Below are 9,209 nucleotides of genomic sequence, written 5' to 3' on the forward strand. Positions count from 1 at the left end.
CTGGCATCCTTCAGTCCAACACTCAGCACTGTGGCATTCAGAGCAATCTGGAGAAGCCATCATATCCTCCGAATGATACACGGGTCCCATTAAGTCCACAATTAACTCTTACTGATTTCCACAAGGCCACTCTCCACTTTCTGAAATAGTTGGGTCCCTTTACACTAAGTAAAAGGTTATTTGTATTTGAGTCAAAAGCATTCTTCTGACTAGTGCTGATAAAATGGATGGCTTTTATTTTAAATTACTTTTGTCTCTGAAAATGGACAAGGTGAAACTTTCTTTTTAAGTATTTTCTCAGGTTCAATCCAAAGTGTTACCTTGCTCGGGAAGGAAGGGACTGATGTATGAAGGGAGGGTGAGGTATTTCCTATGAGCTGAGATTTAATTGTGTGAGTCCCTTCTGTGGATTTTTGCCTTACTAATAGAAAGTGGCAAACGGTGAGAGTACAGAAGGAGTGACATGAAAGTGGTTGTCTGTCTCAGCTGAGTTCATTTTTTTGTCAGCTGATCTTCTGAATTTGCTCCCTTTGGCTAGATCAGTAACACCTTTGCTGGTTGCTCGGTGTTAACTTTGCTTTCCTTTCCTCTCCCCTTACCCCGCCCTACTGTCCTCCCTCCATTTCTACCCCACCACAAGGAATCTGGTAGGTTTATCCATTAGGCAGCAGCAGATGATTCAATTGGAGAAGTTAAGGAAAAAAAAAAACTGGGAAGAAAAAATCAATCTTTTCAATATGTAGCCCATAGACAAAGAGATCTGTCTGGTCAAGGAACTGTGGAATAAAAAGCAGTCTCCTATTGCTCATTTCCTCCTGAGGTCAAGAAGGTAAGACTTCGTATTTTCTTACAAGTGGGTGGATGCCATCAAAGATACTGTCATGGTTTAACCCCAGCCGGCAACTAAGCCCCACTCAGCCGCTTGTTCACTCCTCTCCCACAGTGGGATGGGGGAGAGAATTGGAAGAGTAAAAGTGAGAAAACTCGTGGGTTGAGATAAAGACAGTTTAATAGATAAAGCAAAAGCCATGTGCACAAGCAAAGCAAAACAAGGAATTCATTCACTACTTCCCATGGGCAGGCAGGTGTTCAGCCATCTCCAGGAAAGCAGGGCTCCATCACATGTAACGGTGACTTGGGAAGACAAACGCCATCACTCCGAACGTCCCCCTCTTCCTTCTTCTTCCCCCAGCTTTATAAGCTGAGCATGACGTCATATGGTATGGAATATCCCTTTGGTCAGCTGGGGTCAGCTGTCCCAGCTGTGTCCCCTCCCAACTTCTTGTGCACCCCCAGCCTCCTCGCTGGTGGGGTGGTGTGAGGAGCAGAAAAGGCCTTGACTCTGTGTAAGCACTGCTCAGGAGTAACGAAAACATCTCTGCATTATCAACACTGTTTTCAGCACAAATCCAAAACACAGCCCATCCAAGCTACTATGAAGATTAATTCTATCTCCCAAAACCAGCACAGATATCTAAATGCTTCTCTTCCATATTGGAAGAATTTAATTTAATTGAAATAAAGCCTATAAAGGATTACATTTTTACTAGCTGCTTGAATCAAAGAGGATAATCTCTTACATTACTGACATTGACTAAACTTTGCCAGTGTTGTCATCTGCTGAGCAATGGTATTCCTGGTTTGTCCGAGTCTATCAGGGAACCAGGGGCAGGACAGGTCTGTGGGAGCTGGAAGCAACGCACAGTGGCAGGGGGTTCTGTTTAAAGAAGACTGTTTGCTTTAGTGTAAACCTAGCCTCCGTAAGAAGTTAAGGACATTCCTAAGGATCCTTTGAAGACATTTTTCAATTGGAAAGAGGGAGGTCTTTTTCTTTTACTAGTTTTTTTCTTACATAGAGAAAAATCTGGCCAAACATTTAGAACACCTTTGCTGCTTTGCCCTGTTCAGTTGAAGCTGGATATGCCAGCTGTTTAACTTCACAAGTTAACCTGTATACTTAAGCTTCCATCATTTGTTTTACAGCATCAGTATTAGAGGACAAAGGGATGCAGGCATTGGGAAATAAAACGCTGCTTCAATTTCTCTATTACATTAGAGCTATTGTTACATCTCATGTGACAAAATCTCAGATCACTTGAAAAAGTGTCCTGAAGAGATAATTTATTTCCTGACATTAATTTCAATCACGGAGATGACATGACCATGTTATAAACCAGGGCTGTTTACTCTTGGATTTGTACATTAGCTCTAAGAGGAGATAGCTGTTACTATTGCCCTGATCCAGCAGATCATAACTTTAAACCACACGAAGGCAGCAGCAATGTTTATTTGTGCTCATTAAGCCAAGCACACACTTCAATTTACTTGTTACACCAGCAGCTTCCCACTTTCTTTGCAGCTAGTATGTTGCACAAAACTTACCTAAAAACATACCAAATCAGGTTTAGCTCTGCAAAGTAGATGAGAGTCATGCAAGTTATGTAGGCCTGCTAGCTGAGGATGGAGGGAATACACAAAGGTTTGTGAGTGCCTTCTGCTAGCACTTGTACCTTTTCATTTAAAAGGAGTCCACACTGGCCCATGATGGTGTCAGTGACAAGACCTCTTGGGTATGATCCACATGTACTCCACATCTCTTGCGAAAACACTGGGAAGGTGGAAAGGTATATTTAACTGAATGGCTGCTCCGGGCATGTGAAGTAATGTAGGAGAAAGAAGTGTAAAGAAGAATTTTTTGTTAGTCTTTCAGATTTCTAGGCACAGGCCCCTGACTTCTCATCCTTCCCAGTTTGGCTTTCTTTACTGACAGGAATTTATGTTATTCTCTGCCAACAGAAGATTTCAAGAGAAATCAACAGCATAAACTGAAGCTTCTCCTTCAGGAGGCTGCAATAACTTCTGCTTCTTTCCCTTCCGAAGAACTCCTAAGTTCTTCCAGAAACATGGTTATCTGCAATAATTTATGGTCACCAGGTGTACTGGTGGAGATTGCTTCTGACTCCTCCTTTGCCACCCTCACCATGGTGGATCCTCACCACTCATACCCTGGTTCGCTTAGTTACATTCATGCTTTTTCTATAAAGAATTTACCATAGGCATTATGGGCAGTGTCCAGCTGTCTCTTTCTGAGAGATGGTGCATGAACTGTAGAGTAGATGATAGCTCCAACTAGCAAGCAGATCATGTCATCTGTCGGTGAAATTCATGTGAAGAAATACATTCTCTCTTCAGGTCACTTCCAATAGGCAGGAACCTTAGACATTATTACTGCCAGTACAGAAAGAAGAGCAGAAATGGCCTTGAGATAAAGTTGTCATTTATACCCCAAGTGCTGCAGAAGTATGTATAGGTGTGTTCCAGGTTTGAAAGCCTCATGGGTGTTATGGTGGAAAGAATACCAGAACAGACTGTTTCAGCTTTGGTCTTGATTTGGATCCAAGCTTCCCCTGTAAATATATATTATATATATACATATGTATGTATATATATAAAAATATAAAATAAAAATACATATGAAAATTAAAAATACATCAAGGATAACTGAGTGCCTGTAGAGTAACTGTCCAGAAGGTCAGGCCAAGAGTAAGATTTTTTTTCTGCTTGGTGATGGAGGAGAGGTGACAGGCAACTCAACATAGATACACCTTGTTTGCAAGAGACTCTGTAAAGGCTGGGCACCACTTGTGCTCTCTGAAAGCAGCAAAACAGCTCTTGCAATGCTTAACATTCAAACCAACTGCACTTCCAGTATTACTCCATTTTGTGCCGTGCAGAGGACAAACGAGCTGAATCACACCACTGTTCGCTGTTGCAACGTTAACAGCTGTGCTCTAGGGCCAGTCACTTTGAATACATCAGCCCTTTGTTCCATCCCTTTGTTTTTCCAAGTGCTCTGACTGCTCTGGTGAGGGAGGGGTAATTGACAACACAACTTTATCTATCTCAGAAATGGGGTCAAAATAAGTGCAATCAGAGAAGGCTTTCCTATCCAGGAACAGTGATGCAAAGCATGCCAGGGAGCAGGGAAGGAAAGACAAGTCCAGGTCCTTAGCTGTCCACCTTTGACTCTACAAGGTGGACAGGGGAAATATGTGCATTGACCAGATTGGGATCTGTTGTGCAGCAGAATGGGGACATGAAACGTAAGCAGATGAACTGTACTGTGATATATTTCAGGTGAAAGTCCCTGTTAGAAATGCCACCAAAATCCTTCTCGTCTCAGATGTTAATTTGCAGCATGTTTAGAGGACGCAGGTAAAACCAGGGCAAGACTGAGAACAGGGGCTTTAGCCCTAGTAATTCAACAATAGCTCACCTTAGCAATCATGAAACCCTTGCAATGTGAGACAACTTCCATTACAGTAACTTGCTTTCCAGAATTTAGAGAATTTTCCTGCAGAAGATCCCATCTGCAAGCTCCAGACTTGCTTTACATGGTTTCCTTCCTGTTCTCTCTACCGAGGGAAGTATTTTTCAATCTTGCATTGCAGGGAAACAGGCAACACAAAAAACCTGTTAAGCTTAAAGTTCTTCAGGGAAAACAGAATTAAAAGTTCTCTCAAAACACCTATTTACATAGAAAATATTTATAACAGTGGACTGGTAGCTGGTATATGTATGCAAAAATTTTAGTGTGGATATGCTAATTAGTGACACCTTCAACAGGTGTTTGCACAACTTCATACATCTACATCCGTGCAGTTAAGTTAGAACATAGGGTGCTTGGAAGGGGGTACTTTACACTAAGTACAGCGTCATGATCAGCTGGCCCTTCCTGGAGGTTAGCAGTTTTATGAATCAGTTAGAGCTTCACAGGCATGTTTTTGGCCATGAAATTTTTTTCCCCAATACCTCTGAATAGGAAAATTTATAACATAAATAATATAATAGAAACATAGAAACATTTAGTTTGGAAGAGACCTATGGGGATCTCTAGTCCAAACTCCTGCTTCAAGCAGGGCTAACTTCGAAGCTGGATCAGGTTACTCAGGGCATTGTCAAGTTGAGTCCCAAAAATCTCGCACAATAGAGATTCCATTATTTCTGGGCAACTTTACTGCTTGCCTGCTCATGTGGTGAAGAGGTTCTTCCCTCCATCCAGCTGGGACCTTGCTTGCTGCAACTTGTGTCTGCTGCCTCTTGCTCTTTGGCTCTTCATCTCAGAGAAGAGTATGGCTCCATCTTCTCTGTAATCCCTTTCCAGGTAGTGGAAGAGTGTAATCAGCCCCCTCTCAGCCTTCTCTTTGCGGGCTGAGCAGAATCTGCTCTCTCAGCCTCTTCCCGCACATCACAAGCTCCAGACCCCTAACCATCTTGGTGCCCCTCCACTGAATTCCCTCCAATTTGTCAAAAAATGCCATGTTCTGGGGGGCAAAAACTGGACACAGTACTCTAGATGTCAACTCACAAGTGATGAATAGAGGAAAAGAATCACTTTCTTTGACCAGTTTGCTATGCTTTTGCCAGTGCAGCCCAGTATGTGGCTAGTCTTCATTAAGACAAGGGCACACTGTTTATCCCTTGTAAATCTGCTGTCCACCTGGGCCTCCAAGTCCTTTCCTGCAGAGCTGGAAGCTAGCAGACAGCCCCCAGCCCTCACTGATGAACTGGGTGGCTCCATTCAAAGTACAGGGCTTAACAACCTATCATTGCCAAACTTCATGAAGTTCCTGTTGGCCCATTCCTTCAGCTTGTCCAGGTCCTTCTGAATGTGAGCCCTGCCTTCCAGGATATTGATCACTCCTCCCAATTTGGTGGGATTATCATAAATTCTATTACTACATTATAAATGATATTTGTGTAATAATTAAATAATAAGAACAATCTCATCCAGTAGAAGGCATTACCTGTGTTTATATTGTTACCATACATTCTCAGAACTGAACAATGCTGGCATAAGTGAAGAACTGGTTTAAATTTCTCTTAAGGATGGTCTGCTTTCATTCCCAAAATGCATGCTAATCCATGTCAGCATGGATTTTGTGCTGAATTTGAAGCCTTGGTTTTGCTGAGGAACTTCAGAAGGGCAATCTTTAGTAAAAGTCTACGGATCTCGTAAATGCAAATAGCAAGTGAAGAACTCCTCTAAATCACATAGACAATGAGATTTGGTTCATTTACATTTCACTGATTTTGCCAAGAGGACCTGCAACATACTTCAGATATTTCTGTTAGTAAACCACAAATAATTTAAAACACATGAGGTCACTGAATAAGAAAACACAAGAATGTTTGACAGCAAAAGATAATGAATGCTAAGTGTGGTGGCAAACACTAAGTATAAAATGCAAAGTTTTCAGAGTGTGAGGAGTTATCTCTGAATTCCCATTTGGTGAAACACAACTGCAATGAATATTTATTGCCACCTTATTTAGCAGCATGAACAAAAGGAACTGTTATAAATAAACAACACTATGACAGTTTCACTGCTGTTAGCTTGAAGTTCTCGTCTGAAGTCAATCAAACTGAAAGACAAAGCAATCAGGGAAAAGACTAAGTCAAACATGCAAATTACAGAGGTTCTATTTTTGTGTTAACTACCGTCATCACTGATTTTTCCAAGAGTTACTAGTGTGAGGAAGCTGTTGGTGAAATTTGACAGGTGTCAGCATCGCATTTGCATGCTTCTAGATTGAAATGCAGGCTTTAAATGTACATTTACATTACTTACTTTAAGGTTTCCTTAGCATATCAGTAAAACTTGGGGGAGGTATAAAGGGGGCTGAAATTTACAAAGTGGAGCAACGTGCATTTAAGAGGATGCAGTTAAGTAGTCAGTAATATGGGAGGGGGAACAGAGAGACAAGTTCTGTCTTTATAACTTCTTGCAATGTCCTACCAGCTGCTCTTGCTGCAGTACCTCACCTCTACCCTTTGATGTACAAAGGAAACCTCCTCTCCAGCACAGCTGTGCTGATAATAGCGTGTGACTCACTTTCAACCCATTTGTCCTCAGACCTAGTTTGACAGACACTTTATTCTTCAGGGCGAGCAAAGCAAAACTTTAAATGTGTCACTAACTTAGATGCCAACCTCCAGTGCGTATTTAGTAACCCATCTGCTCTGGAAATCTGAACTTGGGTCAGAGATGTACTGAACCCTTTGACTCAGTCCAGGTAATATACACATTTGTAAAGTATTTGCAAGATCAGTATATGAATACAAGACAGGATGTGCATTGCCCCCAGCTTCCCACAGCTGGCACTTTGCAGGGCAGTGCATGCTCTTATTGCATGTGCACAGCCCTCCGGGTCTCTCTCGTTCACTTAGATCACGGGCTGCATCTTCCCCCCAGGAATGCACCGGAAAGGCTGGAGGAGATATGTACCCAGGAGTTTTTCTTCAGCATTTCTACTGACTGTCATCTTCTGAAATGGGATGTCTGTAGCAGACTGCTTAATACAGGTTGGTGCTTGTCAGGGGTGGGGGGTATGTAACTGGAAAATGTTATTGTACCATCTGGTTGGCCTGCTTAATTCTGTCTGTATAGTTCATAGTACAGTTTGAGAGGAACCTTCTTCACCAGAAGTTACCTATTGCACAGAAGAGACAAACCTTTCACACTGACTCTACGCAAATGCTTCCCCATGTAATTTCAGCTAAGCTTTCAGATGCCTAAGCATGCATTGCATCTGCCCATGTAACGCTAAAAAGTAAATCCTCAGTACATCAGCCAAGCTCCACACCCAGGCATTCAAGCTGGAAGACAGTTATCCTCTAAAAACTTCATCAAGTGTGTTGACAATTGACCACCTCATTGGAGTCATGTAAATAGCCATGCTGGCCGTAATGCTAGTGTAAAACGAAGACACTATGGCTCCCTGTCTGTGCCTGAAAATCTTGGGGGGGGAAAAAAAAAAAGAGTAAAATGTGGCAAAGAAAAACCTGAGATTTAAATCCTAAATGCCAGTTAGTTCTCCAGTATTTTCTCTGTACAGTCAGCCTATCCAGAATAGATTTCTCTCTACTGCAAGTTCCTGTGGAACGGAAAGTACATACACATCAGAGCACTGGCCATCACAGCGATCACTGCTTGGCATCTGCGACTCTGAATTCTAAATGAGTTTTCTAAAAGTATATATATTACACAGTCACATCACATGTATTTGTTATACCAGAAAGGCTTTGTCCCAACCCTGCTATTTATGCAAGAAGCTCCATTTTAGGATCTTATGTACTGCTTTGGACAAGGAGAATGTAGTGAGTCTTTTTTTATATAATACAGTGTCATAGCACCAAATAAACAGACCATACCTACTATCTTTCTTCGGACTCGGGACTGAAGAACGAAGGAGACACGCTGCTTTTGGGAGATAAAACAAGGCAAGTTCAAGAGGTCTTTGCTGAGTTTTTGATTGTTGAACTTGTAGGACCAATTTCTAATGACATAGAAATACTTTCCCATATAAATCATCAGCTCTGTTCTTCGTGGAGATCTTTCAGTGTTTAGGTATTCAGAGACAGCTTTCTCCCTTTATCATAAGCTTTCTTCGTTCAGTGCTTGTATTCAGTCAAGTATCTTTTTCAGACTCAAAGATCCTCCAAAAGGACATACTCTAAAAAGGCCAGGAAGTAACTTCCTAATACAGCTTCTCACCTCCCCAGATGCTAGTTTGAAATTAATCATCTGTTCTGGGGACAGCAGATGGAAGGTAATATTCCTGATAAAATGGGTCTAATGAGAGCTGGAGGACCTGTGCTGACTGCTAATTTTACAGTAAGTCCTACGGAGCTTTTTGACTGGATAAAGGGGGAATATTGATGTTTACTGTCTGCAAAAATCCTCCCAACTCTTTGATATTGAGGAACTCTGATGAAGCAGACAACTGGCCAATCTATTTTGATTTTGGCCTCCTCAAGTTTAGGATCTGGGAATGACACTTCGCTTGCTTTCTCAGTCACAGAAGTGAGGCGACAGCCTAATCTGAGTTCCACACCACAGCTCCAAATCTTAACATCCTTCTAAGCTGCCAGAAGGAGGACAGAACAAAGATAAAGCACATATCACTTTCTAGGATCCAATAAAAAGAACTTTACAGGATCTTTCTCACTGAATCTCCCTCAACAGAAAGGCACCTGGAGCAGCTCTGCAATCAGCTCCTGCAGTAGGTCCTATCTAAACCGCTGTCCCTCAGGCCTCCTTGTTGCTTTTTCTGGTACTGTGCTGTTCTCCTTTGATCCCTTGTTTTATACCCTTCCATTGTCAGGCTTTTTTTATCCTTTGTTTTAGCTGCCCAGTTATATCCTCC

This window comes from Nyctibius grandis, chromosome 3, assembly GCF_013368605.1.
Source record: "Nyctibius grandis isolate bNycGra1 chromosome 3, bNycGra1.pri, whole genome shotgun sequence".
Classification (NCBI taxonomy): domain Eukaryota; kingdom Metazoa; phylum Chordata; class Aves; order Nyctibiiformes; family Nyctibiidae; genus Nyctibius; species Nyctibius grandis.